This window comes from Ursus arctos, unplaced genomic scaffold (assembly GCF_023065955.2).
Source record: "Ursus arctos isolate Adak ecotype North America unplaced genomic scaffold, UrsArc2.0 scaffold_21, whole genome shotgun sequence".
Classification (NCBI taxonomy): domain Eukaryota; kingdom Metazoa; phylum Chordata; class Mammalia; order Carnivora; family Ursidae; genus Ursus; species Ursus arctos.
The window spans coordinates 6,359,955-6,386,949 of NW_026622886.1; the positions used below are offsets into that span (position 1 = coordinate 6,359,955).

General features: G+C 52.3%; 1 long non-coding RNA gene across 2 annotated transcripts in view; it reads left to right on the forward strand.

Moving 5' to 3' along the window:
• Positions 1-25,711, forward strand: part of LOC130544469 (uncharacterized) — a 116,244-nt gene extending 90,533 nt beyond the window's left edge. Inside the window, exons 2-3 of one of the 2 annotated variants that reach the window (XR_008960757.1) lie at positions 10,633-10,861; positions 25,575-25,711. This is a non-coding gene — a long non-coding RNA (uncharacterized LOC130544469). The remainder of the gene's footprint in view (positions 1-10,632; positions 10,862-25,574) is intronic. The other variant, XR_008960756.1, reaches the window with a different exon arrangement.
• The last annotated feature ends 1,284 nt before the right edge of the window (positions 25,712-26,995 follow it).

The following is a 26,995-nucleotide window of genomic DNA, read 5'->3' on the forward strand; positions in this document are numbered from 1 at the left end:
TTCAGCTTTTCTCTCTGGCTAGCCCTGCGCCCCATGATTTCTTACTGATGCCGTTCTCGAAAGGCCCAGAAGCAGCCTACAGGCCCATCTCCATCAGGAAGTCGGTTTCGAGTGAGCCCAGCCCAGGAAGTGTGTGAGTCCAGAGCTGACCTGTGCATGTCAGTGCCTTAGTTTCCACTCTTCTTGTTCACGCACCTCGGAGAGAAGCGGATCAACTGGATGCACAGCCCATGCTCACTGGGGACGGGCTTGTGGCAGCCGACCCATCAGTAGATGCCCCAGTTCCTTCTCACTCGGGTACAACCTTCCCGTCATCGAATTGGGTGACATTACCTCCCACAGAGCCTCCCAGCTCCAGGTCCTTGGTGCGGTGCGGCGCTGTGTGGAAGCCCATCTCTAAGGCCCCTCCCACCCCAATTTTGTGCTTTGACCCTCTTGGCCCAGGTGAATCTCCCACCTGAGCTCACCTGGTAACTAAGCCTGGACAGAGCCTGGCGAAGGCTTTTCCAGCTGCTCCTGGAGCTGACCTCCCAAGAAGGCTGGAATCGTGTTTGTATGGGTTTGTTGATGGCGCCATGGGACCCCAGGGGGTAAATGACTCGTCTGTGAGAGGAGCCAAAGAGAATTAGAGACACAAGATGGACACGAGAGGGGCATCCAGAATGTGTTTGCGTGCCGGAACTGGTCTCTCCTTGTGTGGCTGCTCCTTCACCCCCTACCCTGACCTTCACAATTCCGTTATGTGAACCAATAAATTCCCCACTTTTTTGCTTATATTTTTCTCACTGTCAATATAATTGTCCTAATACTTAGATCGAACTGTGCTGTGACGAGCACACAGAGGAAGCGCTGCCCCTGCCCTCAGGGAGCCCATAGTTAGGTGAAGAAGCAGACAGGAAGTCCAGCGCATTGCCCAAATTCCATAAGAGGTCTGAGCCTGTCCGCCCGTGGAGGCAGGGAAAGCCACCTGGAGGAGGTGTTTCTTGGGCTCCCCTGGAAGGAAGGATGGTGTGATTGGCAGGTGGGGGGGAGCACACACATCTTCAACATGAGGGGGTGGGGCTGGGCGATGCCAGAAGTCTGGTATGACATGCCTGGAGCCGGCTGGATGGCACAGCTGACCAGACTGGGCTGCTCTCCCGGGCAAGGGGCCTTGAGCTGGCTCCAGCCTCGCCATCTTGTGATGCCACTGGCTGTGGGGCTCTTTTGTGGGAAAAGCAAGGGACCTCGTTTTCTCTCCTAGCCTCCCTCTCCTGGACCTGATCCGGGTACTCTCCTCTGCTTGGAGTGCCCCCTCCCCACTCCAGGTGCTGCTCCTCACCCTTCAATACTGGCCCAGGTGACCTCTCCTCTGTGTCCCAGTGAGCTCCCAAAGCCCCGCCAGAGACTCTGGAGGTCCTCCTCTTGTGACGCCTTTTGCTGTGGGCTTTGACCTGCTGTTTCCCTGCTTGCCTTATTCCCCACTAGAGCGAGGGCCTCACTGGCCTCTGGAGTCGGGATTCTGACTCACTTTTCCTGGAGTCCCAGTGCCTAGGAGAGAGAGTGTTTGCTGATGGCTGAGCGTTGATTCCCAGAATTCCTGGGCTCTCAGGAGAGACATGTCCCCGTCTACGGATGCGCCCATTTTAATTAGCCAGCCCAGCCTGTCTCCTAAACAATCCTGTGCTGGGTTTTCTGCACATTTGGAATGTGCTGCATTCAGCCTCGCCACCTGTTGGGAGATGGGGAGAAAATGAGCAAATGGCTCTAAAAGACCCAATTACCATAGCAGCAGTCATTCTTTCCAGGCTCTGGCCCAGCACTGCTGGTCCCCGTAGCTCATGGATGTGACTTGGGGCCCCCGGACTGAGACGTGTAGTAACGGACATGTGTGCAGTGGGTGCTTTCCACCATGGGCTGCCCGGGACTGCAGACCCCCTCATCAGACTCTTCCCATCCACTCTGGGTCAGTGAGCCCCACTTCGCCGATGAGGAAACCAAGGCTTACAGAGGTGAGGGGACTTGCCCATGGTCCTACAGGTGACAGCAAAGGTGGAGACTGACTGAAATTCCCCCTTCTCAGCGTCTGGGAGCCAGGAGCCAGCAACTCTTCAATGATGGAGTCAGGAGAGACCCGAGCAGTCAGCTGACCAAACCTTTTAACAGTCTTCAGCTTTTTTTTTTTTTTTAAAGATTTTATTTATTTATTAGAGAGAGAGGGTGAGAAAGAGCAAAAGCAGGGGGAGGGGCAGAGGGAGAGGGAGAAGAAGACTCCCCACTGAGCAGGTAGCCCAATTGGAGGCTTGATCCTGGGACCCTGAGATCACAGTCTGAGCCGAAGGCAGACGCTTAACTGACTGAGCCACCCAGGCGCCCCCAACCTTGAGCCTTTGACATTTTCTCCACATTTAGTAGGTATCAGGTTTTCAGAGCATCAACGAGGTGAAGGACCCCCCTCTCCTGTCACATTCTGTCCTTCCTGTCTTTCACTCATCCATTCTCAAGACATCCATGTGCTCACACTCTCTGAACATTTAATTCCTGCTCAGTTGTGTCTCCCAAGCACCAGACACCTGAACATTCCTGCTTGGGGCCTGTTCGTGATTGTTCTTCTCAAAGCCCCCCAGTTCAGTCATGGGGAGGACAGATGAGATGCTGTTCCCGCCCTAAGGGAGTCGGAATCTGGTAGATAGACAACAGATGAGAGAAAAAGGAGACTCAGACAGGTTAAGTATCTTGCTCAAGGTCACACAGCAGAGGACCAAGAGTCGCACTCAGGTCCCCAGGCACCTCACGAAATATCCTGGTGGTGTTTTCACAGCGCCAGGCTATGGATGTGCTCTAGAAGGAGGGGTACTTAAAAACTAAGAAACATGTAAGAGAAACACTGAATATAGAGCAAAGAGAACCTAAAAGCAGACTGAGGAGTCCTGGGTTCTAGTCCTGGCTCTGCCTCGACCTCCCTGTGCAACCTTGGATAACTCACGTCCCTCTCTGGCTCTCATATAGATCTGTAAAATGACAGTTTGGAATAAATACCTTCCGGAGTCAAAGGCCCGTAAGTCCCCGTGCACGTGTCATGGCTCTCCCCTCCCTGTCACCTTGCGGCATTTACCGTGGCTGCCGTTTTCCTGGTTTCTGACGTTCTTATTGGCTTTCTTTGCACCCATCCTTGTTGCTCCCAAGCAGACTGCGAGCTCCTTAAGGGGATAAACAAAGTGTTAATTATGTCTTTGTCCATAGGGCATATAGCAGAGGGCTAGTTAAAGGAATTGACTTGCTCCTATAGGAAATAGAGAAGCCACTGCAGGCTTGGAGGAGGGCCCAATGTATCCAAAGTGATGTCTCAGGTTTTTCCACACATATTCACATTCCCCGGATTCTAGGAGACAAAAAACTTAGGATGGCGAAGTCTCAAAGCTAAGACTTGATCAGGAACGAATAACCTAGAACACAGTGGGAGCGTGCAGATAAGTACAGAGCCACAAAGGATGTCCCAGTTGGCCTTGGTGCCTCTTCAGCTCCAAGATGGGGTGATCATGCCTGCTGAGAAAGCGGTTAGCGACTGGTTATCAGCACTGCGGGAAAGGCAGGGAGTGAGTTCCAGAGAGTAAGGTAACTAGATGATGCCTAACGATGCCTGCTGTGCTTCCTAGATGAGTAAATGGAACCAGATGACCTCTCCGGGGTCTTCCAGCTTCAATGCTTGGGCTCCATGCCCACCTTTCAGTCTTTTTCCCTCCTAAGTGGGAAACAGAAGAGACAGGAGTTGGGGGGAGATGCAGGAACCATTAGGGAGAGGGTGCTCCCTGCCGAACGTGCTTGGGTTCACACGCAACAATGAAATCCACTCATACAATTATCGTGTGATGTCTTCACCCAAACTTCATCTGGTCTTAGCTTCCCTGAGTGTATGGAGGCCACATGTCCTACCCTGGCTAAGCATTCTGGATGAAAATGGCATGCCAGGACAAGACGATCGGCAGACAGTCTCTAAGGGCAGAATTACCAGTAAAGGGTAGTCGTTTCCAACACCAGAATCCCAGTGAACATTTCCCCAAGGGAGATTCAGGTTGGAAGGGTGGGAGGGAAACGCAGCTGACCACCTGCTATGGGTCAGGGGCTGGGCGGGGTGCTGGAGATACATTCTCGATTCAGCCTCACGTCATTTCTGCCAGGAAACAACGACAATCCCGATTTCTGTTATGACAGCATAGAAGTTCAGGTTCTCTAGTTGCCTGAGGTCACAGAGCTAGAAAGCATCAAAACAGAGATAGAATTCTCAAGTTCAAGGCTGCCACTAGCTCCTAGGGCACATTTGTGCACATTTGAAGGTGCGTCCTACAGGCAGATGAAGCCCCATACCCAGGCGCACAGCTTCGTGAGCTGAACCCAGGCAGTATTTCAGCAAACCCCTTCACCTCCTCGACAGAGTGCCTTTGTGCAGTGTGCAACCTGAACAAACATACATGGCAGCCCTGCGCAGGTCTGTCTCCTAAACTTGTACTCTTTAAGGCAAGACATGCTACCTCTTAACCTGGGTCGAATGGCTTCCTCCACAGATATTCCTTCCTTCCAGTGGATCAGTGGTTGGATGAGAATTGTAGAATCAGAGAAGTGGAGGGGTCATCAAATCCAAGCCCCTCGTTTTACAGATGAAGTAATTGATAATCAAGGGTTGGAAGTGATGGCTGAGGACACATCTTGATTCTCAAAAAGAAACTGTTAGCTCACTGGCCTCCCTACCCCTTTCGCTTCCCCCCCCCGCCCTCGCCAAAGAGGTTTGGCCTCAGACTGCCTGTCCACAGTTCCTGGGAATTTTATCCCACACGGCAAGAACATCCAGGCTGCTGCCAGGCCCTGATAACAGGCATGGCTTGATTTCCTTTCCTTCTCGGGAACGGCCGAGAGTTCGGGCTTGCTCCGTACATCCTCAGCAGTGTGCCAACACGGCTCTCTGGGAGTCAGGCTGGAGGGAATCTGGTGGAGGACTTCTTCCATCTTGTTACCCTATGGTCAGGACTAAAGGAAACAAAGCATTTGAGGAAAGGCACAGCAGACGCCAGGCGTGCACTGAAGGGTTGTTCCCTTTCCTCCAACCTCTCCCTGGCCCTTCAGCTTCCAAACACAGGCAGGCCATTCTCCTCTAAGATCCTCCCGCTCAGTGAACCGGGGCTGCTGGTAGGGGAGATCGTCTGTGTGGAAGCACTGGCGGGACCCTGTGCTGTCTAATCAGACCTGATGCAAGGGGGCTAGAAAGGCCAGGACCCCCCCCCCCACTGCGGCTCCCCAAGGCTGGGCGGTAGGGGTGGTCTGGGGGTGAGGGTCAGGGACAGAGTTGTGGGCGCAGGATAGAAATGGTTCAATACTTGATCATTGGTCTGCCTGCAGCTGCTGTGCTGAGCTGTATGGTCAAGATCAACCCTGGTGGTTGGTGAAAAGTGGGTAACCATCTACTGGCCAGCTTCCCCAAGTCTGGGCCGGGCAGCATGATGGACCCAGAGAAGGAACCCACCGACTAAGGTGCCTACGACCCCCCTCCCCACCCCAGGTCAGAATTCCAGCTGGAGACTTTCTCTGGAACAGGGCGGGGTGCTGCCCGCTCCTCCCTTTGCCTTTTCACCCCCGTGCCCTGTCAGTGACCCGGGTTTATGGGGCTGCCTATCTTCTCCCACAGCTGCAAGAGGGACCCTTATCTCAGCACTGATTACACTCGACAGAGCACAAACAGCCGCCCTCCTGAACAGGAGGGCCACATGGGGCTCTAATTGTTTTATGGGCTTTTCACACTCAGAGAAGAGGGGAGAAGTGGCAGGCACATGGGCCGGCTTCCTACAGCTTCTCTGCCACAGCTGCTGTCCTGTCAATGTCTCCCAAGTCCCCAAAGAGCCTGGTGTGGGAGTACGGCATGGGGAGGGCACCTGTGGGCTGTCAGTACTTCCCAGGGGTCAAGACAAAGTATTCCCGGACTGGCCTTGCCATTTGGTGAAAGGCGGTGCATGGCTCCCCCATGTCTTGCTAGTCCTGTCTTGCTAGTCCTCCTGCCCAGCCCTGTGAGAGACAGACTCCAGGGCTCGCCTGTGCCCGGCCAAACCAGGAGCTACCCAAAGCCCGTCACCACCACCGTCATGGGAACCTCCGTCAGTCTGCCACACTCCCAAGGCTGACCTCTGTCCTCTCCCGGGGCCTGCAACAGCCCAAGGAGTGGGGCGGGGACGGGGAAGGGTGGTGGGAAGCCAGGGTGAAGAGACCAGGGCGGGGGGACATTAGGGGACCTGCCCATGATGGCACAGCCAAACAGCGGAGCTGAGACCTGCAAACGGTCCCTCTACAGCCCTGCGGTCCTGTCCCGCCTGCGTTTCATTCTCCTGCCCCCTCCTGTCCCCTCCTGTCCTCTCCCGTCCCCTCCTTCCCTCCTCCGTGTGTGTGTCTGTCTTTCAAACAGACAGACACATACACATGCACTCACATCATTCTTGGGTCTTTCTCCTGATCTCTTGTCTCCAATGTTCCTCGGCCTCTCTCTCATTCTCTTCCACTCCCTCTTCTTCCCCAGTTCTCGTCTGGGGTCTTCCCACTTCCTGGGTCCCCCGATTGTCCATCTCTTCTCCCTGCCTCCTGAGCTGTGACCACGGTGTGTGTCCTTCTCTCCCCCGCTCCTTGGACAGTCGCCATGGAAGCACTGCGGATTGCTTTGACGGGAGGGTCCGAGGGTCGCCACTGCTGGGCCATGGTTCCCTGTCCCCTCTGCGAGCGGCAGACCCCTCTGCTCAGCACAGGGGCCCTGCCGCCCGAGCCTGCCTCGGCCCAGCTGGCACAGGAGGCACAGAATGTATTCCCTGGGTAGATCCAGGCCTAGCCTTGGTGCCAGGGCCTCCCTTAAAGTCCTTGACCATAAAATCATTCGCTGCACTTGACAGTGGCCCAGGGTGCCTGTGAAGACACTTTCATACCCATTATTCTAGTTCATCTTCAAAATGGCACTGTGAGGCAGGTCCAGCAGGAGTGCGGGTCCTCATGGCAGAAGGGCTGGGAAGCTAGTGGTTATCAACGGCTTTCACCGTGCCAGTGACTAGATACACGTGGTCTCCTGGAAGGCTCACACTAGAAATCCTGATGGCCCACAGGGCACTTTTGTGGGATTTAGGAAATGGTATCTATTCTTTTATCCACTTTCCTGCCACCCACTGGAAAACTAATAAATATACAAACTGAAGATAATAAATATACAAATCCATGATGATACTGGGGATAGTGCCCTCTAGAGTAATGCAGTGCACAACCTGCACAGATGTACATTGTGGCTCTAAACAACAAACCTGCAAGGGAGGGATTATTGCCTGAATTTTGCACATGAGCACACTAATTCCTCTGTCATGATCTTAAAACAGCAGACTGCCCTTTCAGCTCCTGTGAGCCTGTGGGTCCCCTGGTCTGGTCTTCCCGGTTCGTGAAGGTGTGCCTGCTTTGGAACTAGTGATCTCTGATTCTCAGCCTTGATGTGTTCACCTTACCTGGTTCCCTTAGTGTGAGGCAAAGGACACCAGACTGGGGGGCAAGAGATGTGGCTGAAATCAAAACTCTGCCACTTGCTAGCCATGCAAACCTTGGCATTTACTTTAACTTCTTTAAGCCTCAGCCTTCACATCTATAAAGTGGGAATGGTCGTGTCTACCTTCCCGTTGCCTGAGGATTGAGGACGATATGGAAATAACAGTGATTGGCGTATGGGAGGCATTAAATGAATGTTTGATGAATAAAGTAATTAATGAATAAATAATCCCCAGTGGGGGAAAGTGGATTTAGGAGATCAAATCAAAATGCAAGGCTTCTGGGTGAATTGCTATGCTCAGAGCATGGTGGGCTGACGCTTTAGAACCAGCAGGTGGCCCTATCACCGCCACCCCCCCCCCCCCATCTCTCAGCTCCCCAGGGACACCTGTCCTGAGCTGCATTTTCTGTTCTTTTTAAAAAATTTCATTTTTAATTAATTAATATTTTTAATTTTTTACTTGAGTATAGTGGACACACAACGTTCCATTAGTTTTGGGTGTACCACAGAGTGATTTGACAAGTTTGTACATGATATTATGCTCACTGCAACAGATGCACTTTCTGTTCTTGTCATGGCCTCCACACTCGTACTTTAAGGACCCAGAATCTTCTGGAAGAGAGGAATTAGGAGGCACTAAATGTTTTTTAACACCCAGCCATCCCAGTGCTAGAGGACCCTAAGATCCTTCAGCTCAGGCTCTAGCCGGCCAGGCTCCTCGCAGCTCAGGAGGGCCGGGTGGGGGCCAGGCGCTGGGAGGGGTGAATGCCTCCTAGAGGTTCACGCTCCAGGCACCTGACTTGCCTTGATTTAGTCCCGGCTCTGGCTTTAGTTGCTTGCTTTCTCTCCTGCGTTTTGCTCTCATGGATCTTTCTCAAATCCTCTGCTTCTCAAGTGAAGTGTCACTTCCTCCGGGAAGCCTTCCTGGAATCTCTAAAGTCCCTCAGGTCCCCCTAACACATTTCTCTGAGCCTTGTGCTTGCCCTTTGCGGCTCTCATCAAAGAGTAACTTACTAATTTTGCTAGTAGTGTGTGGCCAGCTCAGCATCACCGTCTCTCCTTTCACAGCTGAGCAGAGGCTGGGAGCTGCCATTTCCCGGAATCCCCATCCCAGGCCAGTTCCGGGGTAGATAAGTTTCCTGGGAGAGAAAAAGAGCCAGTGTTCTCCAGAGGCAGGGCAGCCAGACCGGGGCACACACGTGAGGCTGAAAGCAGCTTCCAGATGCTTCTTGAGAGGTACCTCCCTCTGGGGGGCAGGCTGAGGTAGCTCCTGGGTGAGTGTCTTAAAGACCAGCTCCTCGGGGTGACATCCCTACCCTTCACTCCCGCTGCCTCCCAACAATGGGCAAGCCCAAGTGTGTGCATGGTGTTAATATCCATCTTCACCCAAATCAGAGGCTCCCTGTGGCCAGGGTCACCATTCTGTCCCAAATGGCTGTATCCTGAAACATTAGTCTAAACTGAAACAGAATCCACATGGTCCCATTTACCAGATTGGAAGGCTGAGCCCTGGGATGGATGGCAAAAATGCAGAGCTACCCTCAAGAGCACCTTCTTTCTTTGCCAGGAAGACAAGAGAAATGGTAGAAAGAAATGGCTTCCATTTAAAACAGCTTTTGAGTCACTGTTTCAGGTGTTACCGCCCCCAAATCAAGATGCTAGTCACACTGAAACCAAAGCACAGACTTCTCACTAACACCGTTGAGTTATTATCACCACTTTCCAGTTGACAAAATTATTTCTTATCTTTGTGTTTTACAGGTATAGCAATAAAAATTATTCTCAGGGGTATTATTACAATTTTTAACCACTAATGGAATTATGATGCCTGATGGAGTGTTGGCAACCAAATGTACTTCCCACAACATGCGGGAACTTTTTATTTATTATCTCTGGGCTTTACGGTTACCATAGCAATAAAATTCATACTCACCAGGATTATTACCATTTTCAACTAATGGAATTATTATTTTTGTTTGCGGTTTTAAGCCTCAGAATAAAATGTAATCCTACCAACAGGACTAAAATGTTTAATGTCCTTAAATGTTACTGCAAACGATCAATAGAATAACAGAATTCCTCCAAACGTATCGTCACTCCCCCTTTGGCCTGGGGTCTTCTTGTGTCTCTCCTATGGGATCCGCATCTGTTAAGGGGCATCCGGGGCTTTCATTCATTCTACAAGCCCTTGGTAAGTGGGTCCCGTGCTACGGTAGAGACTTCAAGAACAAATAAGACAGTCCATTGTCGTGGTTCAGGGAGAAGGCTTAGGAGCCACCTGAACGTGAGTTTGTGTCCCAGGTGTGGTGCGTGGCTCTGGGCAAATGTCCTGACTGCCTGAAGTTGCTGTTTCCATATATATATATATATTAAAAAAAAAAAAAAAAGGAAACTGTTCCCACTGCTCAATGTTGGGTGAGGATCAAAGGTGGCTCTTGGCAGCGTGCCCGGGAAAATGCTCGGCGCAGAGAAGATGCTCAGTGAAGGATGGTCATTGCTGTGTATGTCGATGTTGTCCTAAACCCAGCCCTTTTTCTCAAAAGATTTGCATTCTAATCTGGGGGACACTCCACCAGCGTGACGTCCACTATGCAGGGCACCTTCAGAGAGCCACCTAACCCAGCCAGGACAACATTGGTCACCTGCTGGAGGTGACCTCCCTCCCCCCGAGCTGAGTCCCGAAGGACGGGTGATGTCGCTGCTCAGGGAGAAAAGGAGGGCTCTCCAGACAGCCAGAAGGGCAAGTGTGGAGGCCGGAGGGCCGTGAGAGAGCACGGGGGGATGGCGGGGGCCCTGGCATCAGCAGATAAAGGGCAGTGGGCCTCCCCACAGGCTCAGTGATCCCCATCGGGCCACTCTGTGACTTTGAGCAGCTCCCCAAACTTCTTCCTTCCCAGTGTGTGAAAACCCATTAATAATAATACACGGAGCTTGGAGAGCCTGCGGGCTGTCTTCAGATGAAGGAAAGCATTATCATATTAACTAATTATGTGAATTAAAATTAATTAATTAAATAAATGGCTTAATGAGATTAGCACATTTGTTGTTTAATTATCCATTACCTCTATTGATAATAGTGATGGATTCTGCCCTCATGACAGGTGACGAGTCTGTCAGTGAGCAGTGGAACATAAAACCACGACGGGGTCACCCAGGTCGGGGAGGACGAAGGCTGCTGCAAGCTTCCCTGGCCTTGTCCCTGAAGACCCTGAGACACCGACGAGAGAAAGGTCAGAATGCCGTCAGCCCGCCCTCGGAGTCTGGTCTCATCACCTGTAGAAGGGGCAGGGCAGGCGCTGTCCTGCATCCGTGGGCATCAGAGATCCTGGGGTAGGTAGTGTTTCCACCTGAATCTCTTGGTCTTCACTCCTTCCTGGATCATATTCCTAAATGAACTACCCGCACATAAACTCTTGGGGGAACCCAGGCAAAGACACTGGGGATGACAAGTGGCCCCAGAAAGCGATCCTTAGGATGACATTTTGGAACGGTCACCTGCAGAGGACAGCTGCCTCTGTGCTTCTCAGAGATGCTGGTTCACTCTGCTTTGGCCTTGCCTGACTCCCCCCGTGTGTTCCTTGTTGCCTCAGTAAAGGGCGGGTCTGCCCATCTTGCAGGATAAACCCAGTTAGCCTTCCTGCCCCCCAAGTCTTCTGGCCCCGTTCTCGAGGCCGCGCCAGAGCCGCTCCAGCATCCCCGCCTCCATGAGAGCGTCCCTGTTCCAACTTCAAGGGGCATCCCCACCGAGTGTTGCTCTCAGGCTCATCCCCCCATCGGTCCGCGTTCGGGTCTCGGGGCTCCATTCAGTCCCCTGATTATCATAGGGGGCTCGTTCCTCTGCATTCGGCTTCCTTCCATCCTCCCATGAGCTCCCAGGCCCAGTGTTCAGCACACTCTGCCCGGCAGGAGAGGAGGGGAGCCATGATGCTGCCACAGAGGCAGGACACCTCTGCCCTGAGTTGATATTTGGCTGATCTGGGCTTGTCACTGGCTTTCAAGGTTTCTCAAGCCACTAAGAAAAGCTGCCTGACTCCATAGTCTTTCTAATTTTTATCTCCCCTAGGCTGGTCAAGGGCCACAGCCGCCAAATAGCTCAGAGTCTCGCTGTCCCTCTGTGTCTTGTCCTGGTCCACCACAGGTGAGGTCTGAGGAACCATCATGCCGAATTCTAGGGGTTCTCTACAGTTCCGGAATGTCATCCTGAGGCTTGCCTTCTAGGGCCACTTGCAGCCCCCCATGTCTTTGCCTGTGTTCCTGCAAAGATTTATGTGTGGGTAACTTATTTGGGAATGTGATCCAGGAAGGAGGAGTGAGAATTTGGGGGAATAAACACAGGAAAGAAAGAAAGCCAACATAAGGACCTGTTATCCTTTAGATAAGAGTTTGGCCACCTTAAGGAGGACTAGAATATTGGTCCCAGAGTACCTTCTAGAGCCTTCTGGGTTAGGTTCAGAGCTGTCTGCTCAACGAAGTAAAGAGGGAAGTATCTAGCCACCAGTCCTGTTTCCCATTGGCCAAGAATCATACAATAGGGTGTCAGCTGCCCTGCACGTTCAGTATGCTTGGTGGCCCATGCCAAGTGGGTGTCCCCCAGGCACCTGGGGACAGGAAGTGGGAAAGGCATCGTCAGTGGTACGCTCATAAAACTGGTCAAGGCTGCAAGGCCCTGCTTCCCACAGTAGTGACTGGAGTAAGAGATGAGGCAGAGAAGATTGGAAATGTGCCCAAGTGGTGGCCGATGCGGAAAGTGCTTTGCAAAGTGCCTGGTACAAAGTTAGAGCACAATTTAAAAGGCAGCTATGATTTTGTATCCCCAGTAACTTGCATTCACTAAATAATGGATGAATGAATGGAAAGAACAAGTATCTGGGCTTTAGTAAGTGGGCCTCATGCATAATTAAATGGCTCAGCTCACATGCCAGTGATACGTGAGCACGAGACCTCTGACGGGCCTCTGTCCGCATTCTACAAAGATGTCTGTGCTCGGCCAACAGGACCTCAAACTTGTGCTTGAGAAGAAAGTTCTGGCCCGTGGCTAGATGGGGTGATGGGGACAGAGAGAAGGAGGGCAGTCCCCGAGGAGCACAGCTGAATAAACTCAGGTGGCTGGAGTAGCCAGCCTAGTGATCACGTCTGAGCCTCCACTGCCCGGGTTTGAACCAGATTCTATCACGTATTAACACGTGTGTGTGTGTACGACGCCTGCTTCTGGGAAGATTGCATAGACATAATTTTCCCTATTCCTCCTGCTAAGCACAACAGAAGACTCTGGACATTAGAGAGAAAACAAACATAACAAGATCCAGGAAGGTGGAGAGAAGAAGGTAGACTGGCTGGGGCTTTGGAAACAGTATGGTGGGGAGAGCATCAACTTGGGTTCTGGGACCCAGTGACGATATCATTCAGAAATGAAGACATTCTCAAGACATTCTCAGGTGAATGAAAATGGAGAGAATTTGTCACCAACAGACCCACCCTAAAGGAGGGATAAAGAAAGTTCTCTAAACAGTGTTAAGGTGGGGTTATGGATTGAGGGAAGTGGGTATGGTACAAAAGGGCAACATGAGGGATCCTTGTGGTGGTGGAAAGTTCTAGGTGCTTGGTTGTGATATTATTTTGCAAGAAGTTACCATTGAGGGAACAGGACAAAGGGTATACAGGATCTCTGTTATTTCTTAGAGCTGCATGTGAAGCAAATTTCTCAAAATAGAAAGTTCAGTTAAGAATGTGTGACCTTGGGGGCACCTGGGTGGCTCAGTTGGTGAAGCATATGCCTTCGGCTCATGTCATGATCCCAGGGTCCTGGGATTGAGCCCCACGTCATGCTCCCTGCTCAATGGGGAGTCTGCTTCTCCCTCTGCCTCTGCCTTTACCCCCGGTCATGCTCTCTTGCTCTGTCTCTTTCTCTCGAATAATAAATAAATAAAATCTTAAAAAAAAAAAGAATGCATGACCTTGGGCAAGTCAGTTCTCCCAGCCTGTTTTCCCTGTCTGTGACATGGCGACAACAGGAGGCTCCCCAAATGTAAAATAGAATCTCCAGAGTGTTCTTGGGGGGGGGTAAGTAAATGAAATAAAACGGGACAGTTACCCAGAACAGCACCTGACCCAGGGTGACGCTTGTTATATGTTAGTAATAATTACTATGAACAGTGAAAAGGACCACTTTGCACTGGTTAGCATGTTACGCCCTTCACATAGCTTTTCTCACTTAACCCTCCTGACATCCCTGCGGGGCAGATGCCACCAGGATGGCCATTTCATAGTCAAGGACTTTGTTCCACAAGTGCCCAGGGTCGCATAGCTGGTGGGAGGCACGTGCATTGCTTGAACCCAGGCCTTCCCTACTCCTTCTGCCCAGGCTCTGACCCCCTGTGCCACGCAGCCCAGATATTGCTTCTTCCTCCAAGAAGGAGTTATTTTTGTTATTGGTGTCCTTCTTCCCTGGAGTAGTGATCACAAGGGTCTCTGGAGTGTGCCTTTGACAGGGAGAGGCCATGCCCTGTGCCCCTGTCCTGCCCCACCGGCCAGCCAGAACCCACAGTGGGGAGTAGGTGGGGGTGGTTTGAAAGTGTTCAAGACAAGCAGGCAGGCTGAGGTCCCAGGGCCTCTGACAAGGCTGTTAATAGAGTAAGGAAAGTTGGTTGGCCAAGGCCAGAAAAGTTGCCCCGGGGGCTTAGGAGCGTGTGAGCCAGAAAGACACACCAGTGTTCAGCTCCACATGTCCCTCCCTGCTGACGCTGTGACCTTGAGCAAGTACCCTAACCTCCCGGAGGCTCAGTCAACTCCACTGGGAACACAGAGCCTGTGCTGGTCTCTGCCCTGAATACCAGAGGAGGTACTGGCAGTAAGCACACTGCACCATGGCCGGTACACAGTTGACGCTTAATAAATGTTCTCTCCTACTGTTCTCCTTAGGTGGCTGATGGAGGGGGGCTGAACCTCACTGACAGGGTCAGAGAGCCCGGATGACTCTGTGGTTTGGGAGAGCAAAGACCATGTGGGCTGAAGGTTTCCTGGTTCGGAAGGAAGCCTCTTTCCGCTGGGTGGCGGGTACAGAGCGGTGGAGGAGGGAGTGGCGAGGTGAGCTGTCCAGAAGGGTCCCTCTCCCCAGATTTTGGGGAAGGAGGCTCAAGCCAAGTCTTTTTTAGAAAGCCAGCTATGTGGCTCAGGGAATGAAGATCTCATAACAACAGCAATAATAATAAAAATAGCAACCATAAGGCAGATACTTATAGCATGATAGCAGGCTAGTTTATCAGCAGAGCACTCAGCAGGCATTAACTAATTAAAACTTCTCCAAGGTAAGCAGTTATTGATTTGTGAGGACAGATGAAAAGAAGTCCAGGTGGAGGGACTCCCCTCAGCCAGGCTGAACAATGAGCCAATCTAGGCCACGAGTTCCTTGTCTTACGATGGCTTCGTTCCCAGGGTCTGGGGGCACCGCCTCAGGGGATTCAGGGGGCTGAGCCCCCTCAAAGGCCTTGGATCCTCTGCTCCAAAGATTGTCTTGGACTGCAGAGAGGAGATGGCCATCCTTGCCCTGCAGAGAAGGGGCAGAGAGAAACAGGTGCCATGGGACCAGCCACAGTGACAATATTATGACCTACTGGCACTTACTATGGCCAGGCAGTGTCCTAATTTTTACTGACATTATCTCACTGTTTGTTAACAACACCTCTGTGAGGTACATATCATTATGTACCCATTTTATAGGTAGAGAAATTGAGGTTGTGAGAGACAAAGTCCTTTCCCCCCAGTCCCATAGCTGGTAAGGGAAGGGCCTTGTCTCAGGATTTCTGGAAGGTTTTGCATGTTCATGCAAAGCATCTTGATCCCTTTTTTTTTTTTTAAGATTTTATTTATTTATTTGACAGAGGGAGAGGGAGATAGAGAGAGCATTAGCAGGGGGAGTGGTAGGCAGAGGGAAGAGGGAGAAGCAGGTTCCCCGCTAAGCAGAGAGCCCGATGCAGGGCTCGATCCCAGGACTTAACTGACTGAGCCACCCAGGCACCTTGCAAAGCATCTTGATCCTTAAGATGAACCCATGCCCTAGGGACCTGTGTTCATCTTACAGATGGGGAAACTGAGGCCCACAAGGAGTAGGGTATCACTGATAGGCAGCGGGGCCAGGACGCAGGGCAGTTCTGCCTGTTTCCAAGGCCACTCCTCTTTTTCCTCCTGGACCCTGAGACGGGGGCAAAGAGGAGCTCTACCTGGAAGAGGAAGTTTCGACATTGACTCTGATGTGGAGAGCTTGTGACCTTTGCTCAGTGCACTTGTGCTGGGACCAAAGCCACAGATGCAATTCCCTAGTGGGCCTGGGAGCTCTGGCCTCTGCCCTGGCCTCGTCTGTGTCCCAGGAAGGTAATTCCAGCTCTATAAAGTGATTTCATATCCCTTTGCTCAACTCTGCCCAGGAGGCAGGACAAGGAAACAAGTGCCTGTCCCCAGGGCAGAGCCACTCCTGAACTTAGCATCTGATGTCTCTCCACGGCCTGGACCCACTTAATGGGTGCCTGGGCCTCCACCGTTGGAGGAAAGCAGCTGAACGCCTCCCGTTGCTTCATACCGCGGTAGGCACTTGTACTCACTACCAGGACGACGCCACCTCTCAGTGTCCTCAGTGTCGGGGAAAGAGGGAGTCACCCAAAGACCCCCAGCTAGCAGGCAAGTAAGCCGGCTTTGGATGCAGGCACTCCTGCTCCCAGCCCACACGTTTAACTGCCACGCTTACCCGCCTGCCCTGGAAAGGGGCGTGCACAATGTACCACTGATCATAAAAGCTGACATTTCTGAATGCTTATTGTATGGCCTGCAGGGCCTTTTTCTGTAATCCCCACAGTAATCGTCTGCGGGAGGAGTCACTGTGGCCATTTCACAGACGAAGTGTTCAAGAGAAGCGAGTGAATAGCTTTCCTGGTGAGCCGGGAAGCAGGACTTGGGACTGGGGTCCATCTGACTCCAAAACCCAGCTGGACTCATCATGCTGAGACTTATTTTAAGTTCGTTCCTCATACTCAGATGCCTCCTGGCGTCACCTCTCCGCAGCCGCCCAGTTTCTGTCCTGCTGCTCAGGCTTCAAAGTCAAGTTTCCTCGCTGGAAGCAGGGCATCATTATGGCTCAGCAGTCGAATGACCTGGGCATCAAGCTCTATGAGAGCTTTTCCAGGAGGTTCTCACGTGCAGCCTGGGTTGAGGACCATGGTCTAAAGGAAAAGGCACAGAATCGAGATCTCAGCCCTGAACTGATCTCACAAAATCCTCTGGTTCGGTGTCCTGTCTTTACCCTATTCACACTGGAGTCCAGAAAGCTGAGGTGATGGGATGAAGAGGGCCAGCAAGTCGGGCTGGGAGTGGAGGCTGGAGCCAGAGCTCCCGAACCCAGAGCAGGGCCTGTTCCTCACTGCTGCCCACCTCCGAGGCTGTAGTCTTGAACGTGGACTATCTCTGGCTGCTCGCTGGTCCCCAGTCCTAGAGCCTTGTTCCTCCGACCCCTGGGCAGCTTCCTTCTGGTCAGTCACAAGTCAGGGCCTCCAAAGACTTTGTATCCAAGGAGTGGTAGACATTACACAGAAAGAGGCCTAGGGAGGAACAGTTGTTGTGGAATGGGAGGGCCGTACTGTCCCCCAAACACACTAGTGTCCTCCACCTCCCAACCTTTGTGCCTGGGAGTGGGATGCAGGAGGAAGGCAGATGGGCCAGGATAGCATCTTTACTACTGATTGAGCTGAGCTTGGAGGATGTGGCTTCATTCCAGAGGCCAGAGTCTGACAGCCTGCCCCTCACGCTCACTCCTTCCCCGCATCCCTCCATGGACAGGGCTCCCCAGGGAAGAGCAAGAGGGGGGCTCATGCCGCCCATGAAAGTGTGGCTCTCAGGAGCCTGGAAAGAAAAAAGGGCGGGACTGCACAGGCCTGGCTCCCCTTCCAAGCTCCCTAGGGCACAGGCGTGAGGGTTGGGGGGATAGTGGGGTGCTGATACCTGGCCCTCCTGTGGAGAGCAGGGGTGGTGAGGCTTCCTTTCATTATCAGAGGATGTGGGGGTGTTTTATGAACACCTGTGTGATACAAGAATGTGTCTGCAAATTGGGTGGTGATACTTGCTGCCCCAGGACGGCTGAGGGGGCCATGAGGCCAACCCCATTCTGCTAAAATATGCTGCCCCATAGACACCAGTTTGTGAGAAGAACGGTGGTGTCAGAGCTCTGGACCCGAGTTCTCGTCCTGGCTGGGCTCTGTGTGTGTGGGCTTGGACATGCCCCCTCTCTGGGCCTCAGGCCCATCCTCTGTAGAGGGAAGATCGTCTTACAACCTGGCTCATTTCTCAGTGTCGTTCGAGGTCACGGGGAACACCGGGCAGGAAGATGCCAGCGGCTGCCTAGATGCTTAGGCAGGATTTGGGGCCGCTGCTTCAAGGTCAGGGCTCCTCTGGGCCTTGCTGGGGGCGAGCCTGGGCTGGGGGCCTGTCCTCCCTGGGACCGTGGACGGTTCCTGCTGGAGCAGCCCTGGGATGCCTCCTAGCTGGGCCCGCACCACTTTATAAAGCCCGGGGGGTGCTCTCCCCCACAGCTACGCCCTGGGCACATGCTTTCACCCTGCAGCCATAAAGTGGGATCAAGGAAGAATTTACGATCGAGGCTGTAAAGTCATAACAGCAAAGAGGCTATTTCATTGGGTTCAGGTGGAGGTGAGAAGGTTCAGAAGTTCAAGACCTCCAGGCAATTCCTGGCAGCTGAGGACCCTCCCTGGGCGCTGGACCAGCTGCTGTTCCCCGCTGCAGAGGCTTCTCCCCACCTGAACGAGGGGGCCCACTCTCGACCGTTCCCAGCTTGGACTCATGAACACCTGTGGGCTTGGGGAGTTGCCTCAAGACAGGGCACTGGGGGTGGGGCACCCTCTTCCTGGGATCTCACCTCTGTGCCACCTGCAGACTATGTCTTCCCTGGCTCCTGCCCCTCTCTGAGCACAAAAAAAGGAGGGGAAGACCATGGCCAGAGAAGTCAACAGAGCCCTCTGCGTGGGGTCCGACGGGCCTGGGTTCATGTCCTGGCTCCCACTTCCTGGCTGTGTGAACTTGGGCAAGTCTCTGTTCCTCTCTGGGCCCGATTCCTCATCTGTTCACCTCCCGTAATTGAGATCACAGCCTGGCACATAGCTGTGTAATGGAAGGAGCTGCCCGGCTCCCCTTTGCCGTCCTTCTCATCGCACTTGTGGGGTCCTCCACCCTCCCAGGACTCAGACAAGTGGATCGGAAGGGCCATTGGAATTATCCCAGGAGAGATGTGTGGGGTGGAGACAGGCGCTCCGGCCTCTGGTGCCAAAGGAATGGGTTCCGGTCCCAGTCTCGACACTTCTTCCTGGCTCTGTGACATCAAGCAAGTTGCTTCATTTCCCTGAGTCCAAGTGTCTACCTTTGTGGGGGGCAGGTCTTGGTACCAGTGTTCTGGGGCTGTTCCCCGGGACACCCCACTGGCTGCTGCCCCTGTCCTAGAGGAGGTCTTTGAAAAGTACATAGGAGGCTGAGGCCCGGAAACGGTGGGGGGACTCTCCCAACATCACCTAGCTAGGAGTTCGGTCTGAAGGAGGAAGATGCTTGCTGTGTGTCCTCATGGGGGTTACCCTGGTTTTAAGAGAATCACACGTCCACGGCAGGACAGACTTGGTGGGGTGGTCGAAAAAAGTGTCCAGTCACAGAGATGTTTGTGTTCAAATCCTCTTTATCACCACCGAAGTCCAGCAGTATTTTGGGGTCCCTTTAGGGCAGGGGTTAGCAAATGATGGGCTGGGGGACAAATATGCCTGGTCTTGGAAGTGACATTTTCTGGAGCACAGCCACACCCGTTCATTTAGGCCCCGGCTCCTTTTGAGCTCCAACAACAGAGTTAAGTCCTTGCTACAGAGACCCTAAGGCCCGTAAAGCCTAAAGTATTTACTCCCCCTTTATAGAAAATGTTTGCCACCCCTGCCCTGGCAGCTGGCGGGGGCTGCTGAGACTGGGATCTGCACTCGACTCCGCGGACCCCTTTCATTTTACAGGCGAGGAAGCTGAGGGCCAGTGACTTGCCTGTGGCCACGTGCCCCTGGATGGCTTCTTAGGGTCAGGGCACAACGTGGCTAGCTCAGGACTGTTCTCACCCAGGGGTCACACCAGAGAGCGGGAAATGGTCCTGCCAGCCCTGCCCACCAGGCGTGAGGTGCTCTGTGGTTGGTACCGCACGTTCCGATCCCCTGTTGGTTTCCTCCAAGCCTTACAGCAACCCTCCGGGCAAGTATGTGTGTCAGGAAATGCTGAATGAATGAATGTGTAAGGGCATCCCCGCTGCATGGCTCAAGTCCCACGGCTGGTACTGGCAGGTTTGGAACTCAGAGCCCTGCCTGCTGCTTTCTGGCTTCTCCGTTGGGCTCAGAGACCTCAGGGTCCCTCTGCCCCGGAGACACAGGTCAGGGCTGGTGGAGCCTGTGCTAGGGAGTGAGTGCTCTGGACCCCGGTCTGCACTATGATCCTGCACCCCAAGCTCTGGAGGTCACAGAACTCTTCATTTTTTTTTTATTATGTTATGTTAGTCACCATACAGTACATCATTAGTTTTTGATGTAGTGTTCCATGATTCATTGTTTGCGTATAACACCCAGTGCTCCATGCAATACAGATCTCTTGAAAGACACCTCCTTGCGTGAGTCATTTGAGAGCATTTTCCTGTCCTAAAAGAAGGTGTGTTGGTGACAGGCCCGCATTGGCTGTGTGAGCCTGGGGCTTCAGGAGAGGATTCTTACTCCTTCCTCTCATTCCCACCAAACCTGGGAAGCTGCTTGTCCCGCTGCCCCCGCCCCCTCAAGGGAGAGCTCCCAGATGCTTTTTGCAGAGAGCCCAGCTCAGGTCAGCAAAAGGGGGCCAGGACCCAGCTGGAGTGAGGACCTGTTTCTTTGCTCTTCCCATGAGATCTGGGGATTGCAGCATGGGGCAGGAGAGGGCAAATGCTGGGCAGCCAGACGGCCCCGGATTTGAATTCTGAAATTGTCCCTAGCTGTGTGGTTTAGAGCCTGTTCTAAGACCCTCTGGGCATTCCTTCCTTCGTTTATAACTGAGGTCAATGAGGATTACCGCAAGCATGCAACTCACGTGTGCTGGAGTTTCTTCCACATGCCAGCAGCTGCTATGGGAATTAGATACCCTGATTCCCCCAAGGGGTCTGGGCCCAGCCAGCCCTCCTTTGGCAGCTACCGGTGTCCTGGTTCTTGTTCTTGTCCCCGGTCCTGGCTTCTCGACCTTCCTCTCCTCTGGGGCCATAAGCATGGGCTGGCTCTTCATACAGAGTCCTGAGAGGGCCCCGAGGGAGAACAGCACTCAGCAGCGTGGGGTGGAGATTGGCTCCCTGTGACACTTCTGCCTTGGTCTTGCCAGAGGCTTCCAGCCCCATTGGATCGCCCTGAACCCCAGTGCCAGTCATCGCCCCTTTGCACGTTCACCTTTGCACACGTGGCGGTGAAAGAACCGATGGAACCGTGTGGGAAGCAGCTTCCCACGTGACTCCTGCTGGAAAGGGAGCTCAGAGAGCCCAGTGGTGTCCATCTTGTCTGCTGCTGAACCCCCAGCCCCAGTGGGGCTCTGGGGACACAGCAGGTGCTGAGTGAATGGTGAAGGGAAGGAGGAGTCTTCTCTCCCCTCAAGGTCTTCCAGCTGGACTGAGAGTAAAATGGACAAGAGACAGATTCACAGGAGAAAAAGCCAGGGTTTTATTACAGGCACAGGGAGGCCCAATAATGAAATTGAGACCGAAAGAAAGGACCAAGGCAGGCGGTTTATTTACTTTTTAGACAAAGAGACAATACATCTGGGAGGAAGTCACAGGTCAAAGAACACGTAACTTTAATAAAGAGGCTCAATTAGTGAGGAATTCTCAACAGCATTTGGGCTGGGGTAGTACGTTAGTAAAAGGAACCAGGGGTGTTTCTACAGCCTTCTCGGCTCTCCATTTCTCATCTCTGGAGATGGGGGTGTCTCTCCACCTCTTGCTATCTCTGCCTTTCATGTGGGGGATTTGTTTCCTGCTTCCAGGGGGGTGGAGGAGGGTCTGAGTGTCCTTCCTGCACAAATCCTCTCTTGAGTGACTTTTATTTAAAAGAATCAATATGCCATCGGCGCCAGGGTGGCTCAGTCGGTCAAACATCTGCCTTCTGCTGTCATGATCTCAGGGTCCTGGGATCGAGCCCCGCACTGGGCTCCCTGCTTCAGCAGGAAGTCTGCTTCTCCCTCTGCCCCTCTCCCTCCCCCTGCTCATACTCTCTCTCTCAAATAAATAAACAAAATCTGTAAACTAAATAAAAGAATCAATATGCCATAGTGGCAGATTTTGGGGGCGGCCAGCCCTCGGCCCCTACAATGAATAAACCTCTCATTCCTGAGGGTCACTTGCAAGTTGAAACTGAACTTTGCTTTGGAGCTGTAAATGCCATTTCAAAGATCACATGCTGGATAAGAAAACAACTTTGTCCCCCGCCCAGTGTCATCCGTTGCATTGTTGTGAAATTTTCAAGGAAAGACTCAAGCCCAGTCAGGGGCCCTGGGATTTCACACTCAAGTGCTTCTTGACAATTTGTTCCAGTCCAGGGTCAGGGGCCGTCTGCCCACCAGCCTTCTTTTCCTGCCTTGGGGTTTTGTTCATGCTGACCCCCCTGCTGGAAAGCCAGACCTCCATTTCTCTCCGTCTCTGTCTCTGTCTCTCTCAGCATCTAGGAACCTATCCCACCTGCATGAAACCTTTTCAGGCCTCTCAAAGCATATGTTCATCTCTCATCCTTTACTGAAGTCCTTTGGCAGAATTACTTCTGCCACACTTTTATTTATTTTTATTTTTTTGAAGATTTCTTTATTTATTTGAGAGAGACACAGAGAAAGTGAGTGTGGGAGGAGGGGCAGAGAGAGAGGGAGAGAGAATCCCAAGCAGACTCCCTGCCCAACACAGGGGTCGATCCCAGGACCCTGAGATCATGACCTGAGCTGAAACCGAGAGTTGGCTGCTTATCCGACTGAGCCACTCGGGTGCCCCTGCCACACTTTTAGACCCTTACCTTGGGATTTAATTGTTTGATCGCCTATTTCCTCAACCAGGTGCCACATTTCCTGAAGGCCATGTGTCACACCTTCTAATCTCAGAGTGTGGCACGGGGCGGGGCACACGGGAGCTCAGCATGAGGACCTCAGCACTAGCACACCAACACTCACTGTGTGCCCAGGACCATGCCAGGTTGCCTTGTACATTGCCTTATGGGGGCCCACAGCTTTCTTATCACCCCCATTTTGTAGGTGAGGACATTTACAGAAGCTTGCACAGCTGGGAGGTGGTGGTCGAGCAGGACTTCCAGGGTCTGGCACAGCGTGTCACGCTCCATGGGTTCACACCCACAGGGATCAGCGAGATGAGGCTTGTCCTCTAGTTTCTTCATTTCTTGGACTATGGCCACTTTGACAAGAGGTAATTATGTGAGGGGACAGAGGTGTTAAGTAAGCATCTGCTGGAAAGAGCTAGGGCTTTGGAGACAAGAGGTCCCAGGCTCCAGAGCTGGCTTCGCTGTTTCTGTCCTTTGACCGCAGGCATGCTGTTTTTCCTCTTGAGAGCTCCGTCCCTCTTCTGCAGAGTGAAGTCAGCAGCAGCAACCCCGCAGGGCCGTGGAGAGGACCACGGTGCCATGCTCTGTGGGAGGCGGTGCACATGGTGCCTGGCCCGCTGGGACCACCCAACACGTGGAGATTCCCTCTCTCATCTTCTCCCTTTCAGTGCTTAAATTCCGCTGAAGTCTTCATCTGATTTCGATTGTGATCTTTGTAAATTTGGGGATGTAAACAAATCTCGACTCCTAACTTAAAACAGATGTCCCACAGTGGTTTGTTTGTTTTTAATTAATTAATTAATTTTTAAAGATTTTATTTGAGAGAGAGAGAGAGCGTGCGCATGTGAACGAGCTGGGGGGAGGGGCAGAGGGAGAGGGAGAAGCAGACTCTCTGCTGAGCGCGGAGCCTAACACAGGCCTTGATCCCAGGATCCTGAGATCATGACCTGAGACGAAGGCAGACAACGCACTGAGCCACCCAGGCACCCCTCCCACAGTGGTTTGTGAATTGGTCCAAGTTATGTTGAAGAGAAACATCTTGTAACATGTCACCCGGACACAGGGTGATGGAATCAGAGAGGTGCAGGTCCCACTCCCAGCCTACATTGACCTTACTTTGACTTTGCAACCACGGGCAGCTCACCAACCCCATGGAGCCCCGGGCTCTTGACATGGGCAATGGAGGTAACAGAACTCATCTCATTGGGCCATTTTTTCCGCCCTCCTTCCTAGCTTTATTGAGATACCCAGAACTTATTCCTCTTCTGGCTAGAAGTTTGTACCCTTTGACCAGCCTCTCTCCATCTCCCTCACCTCCCCTGCCCCTGGCAGCCATCATTCTACTCTGTTTCTCTGAGTCTGGCTTTTTTAGAATCCATAAGAAAGCGACATAGTGTTTGTCTTTCTCTGTCTGACTTACTGCACTTAGCATTCATTCAGTTATTTTAAGAATTAAATGAGATCGTGAAGGTAAAGCAGTTTGCATGATGCCTTGCTAAGTACTCACTAAGTGCTAAGAATCATTAGTTTTGATAATAATAGTTATTCCCATTTCATGCTAGTTATATAAAAAATTCTCAAAACTCGAGAGTGAAAAAAAAACAATTCAATTTGAACATGACTGGCATGGATGAAGACGTCTCACCAGAGAGGCTACACAGTTGGCAGGCCCAAGGAAAGATATTCAATGTCATTAGCCATTAGGGGAATGCAAACGAAGACCACATTGAAATTTCACTACATACCTATCATAAGGGCTAAAATTAAAAATAGCGACAACACCAAAGGTTGGTGAGGATGTGGAGAAGCTGGATTGCTCATCTGCTGCTGGTGGGAACGTAAAATGGCCCAGCCATTCTGGAAAACAGCTTCGTAGTTTCTTGAAAAACTAAAATGCAGCCCAGCCATTGCATTCCTGGGCATTCCTCCCAGAGAAATGAAGACTTAGGTTCACACAAAATCTGTACTCCAATATTTATAGCATCATTATTTGGAATAGCCACAAAAGGGAGACAACACAAATGTTTTCCAGTGGGTGAACGATCAAGCAAACCATGGTACATCTGTACCACGGAACGGTACGTGGCAACAGAAGGAGCAGATTACCCACAGCTTGGGTGGCTCTCAGAACCATGCTAAGTGAGCAAGGCCAACCCAGCAGGTCCATGCTGTGTGATCCCATTCCTATAAATTATCAAGAGGACAGAATTAGAAACTGGAAAGCAGCTGAGTGGTGGCCGGGGTTAAGTTTGGAGTGAGGGCGGGAGGGAAGGGTATGGCTATAAAAGGGCCACATGAGAGATCCTTGTGCTTTGGGGAATGTTCTATATCTTCGCTGTGTCAATGTCAGTATCCTGGTTGTGATACTATACTCTGGCGTTTCCAGATGTCACCATTGGAAAAACCAGGTAAAGGGTACCTGAGATGGTTCTATGTTATTTCTTACAACTGCATGTGAATATACAAGGATCCCCAAATAGAAAGTTCAGTTAAAAAATGCATAATCTATTCCAAGAATTGTGAGTAGTTTCAAGTGGCTGGAAAGAAATGGTGCGTGGGAGGCTTTACTGGAGGTGAGGCAGGAGAGGTCTCCTGGGGGCAGATCACAAAAGGTTGGGGGGTCTGGACCTTCTGCCTGGATGTCTTGGCAAATGCTGGGGTCACAGAGGCACTGGAAGGTTTTCAGCAAGGGGTGCTTTTGGAGGCTCACTCCAGTAGTGCTGTAGAAAGGTACTGAGTGGATGATTCTGGAAGCTGGGAGACCAACCACAAGGCTGGAGGTGATGAAGTCAGAAACTGGGTGGGGGGAAGATGGCCAGGAAGGATGGCCTTTTGTGTGGTGTCTAACGGCCTTGTTTTTGAAGACCCCTTCCAGAAATCCCTACTGGTATCCACCTTAGGGAAAAAAGGTTGACAGCCCCTTTCTCTTCCAGGTCATCTGGACTGAGAGAAGAAACCATCTGAATACAGCAGGACGCAGCCCCCCATCAGCTCCAGAGTGCCAGCTCCTCTCCTGGGCCTTTTGGGAGCAGCCGAGGAGATTCAGGTAGCTTTGCCCTCTCCGCTGGGAGTGGGGGGCTGGGGAGGAGCACAGGCTCACCATGCCTAGGCTGTGGGTTGAGGGGCGAGGGAGAGGAGATGATAATTGTCTTCACACATCACCTCTGTGTTGTTGGAATCACTGCAGCAAACATGCATCCTTTTGTCATTAAAAAAAAATCAATAAAATAAGTAAAAACGGGGAGAGAAGGACTATATTCTAGTTCTCTTGACACCACCGTGTGCTCCTGAGCAAGGCCCTTGGCCTCCCTGTCCCCCCAACCCCCTGTTGTAAACTAAGAGTTGGCATGAGAGACTTTTCAGGGCAATGATTCCTCACCCTGTTGTCCTCACAGGCTTTTCTGCGTGCTCACTCCCAGGATCCTCCCGGGGGAGGCAGGGATGGCATGCATTGTTGCCTCTGTGCTGCTCCCAGGGGCTCCTGTGCCAGCCTTCCTCACCCCGGCCAGCACGGCAGTAACCCAGTGGGACCAGAAGGAAGTGTGTCTGTGAGGGAGGTTCCCACCCAGCAAGAGGCAGGGTGCACTTCCTGGACTGTTGGCTGAAGACCCCTGGACATCATGTCCACAGGAAGGGGCTCCTTCTCATGGCAGGGGGCTGTGGGTTCTGTAGCGTTGGTCATGGGCAGCACTGCCCCCCCCCACTCTGGTTTTGATGTTAGTACCTAAGGCCTTAAAGAGAAGGATTAGCCAATCATCCTTTCTCATTCTACAGATGGGGACACTGAGGCACAGGGCTGAGGGGGCCACTGTCCAAAGGCATCCAGCAGGCAAGGAAAGTTTGGGTTTGAATCCAGAATCTTCCACAGCTAGCCCTGGATCCTCCTTCCTCAGCCCTGGGCTACATCTTCTCAGAGGGCTTTGGAAACATTCTGAAAAATGTGTAGCGGGTGGGTACCTGGAAAGCAAAATTGCTAAGTGGTGCCTCCACATATAATCCGAAACGTGGGACGCCCCTCAAGCCCTCAGTGAGCATCCAGGGGCAAAGCATCCCCCCAGATTTCTCTGGAAGACAGCATGCTTGAAGATCCGGGTCAGGTAATTCAAGGAGAGAAGGTTTCCTTAAAGCTGATGGAACATCTTTAATTCCGGCTTTGAACTCATTGGAGGTGTTTCAGGCACCATCTTCCGCTTCTTTGGAGGGAAATGTGAGCCTGTTAGCAGAAGGCAGTTGGTTCACATCTGGGGGAGCTTGTGAGCTGGGCTCATTGCCGCCGAGGGACTGCAGATGCCGCCTCATCCTGGCTTTGGGGGTAAACCTGCAGTTTATTGGCACGCAAGCTGCAGATAGCCTC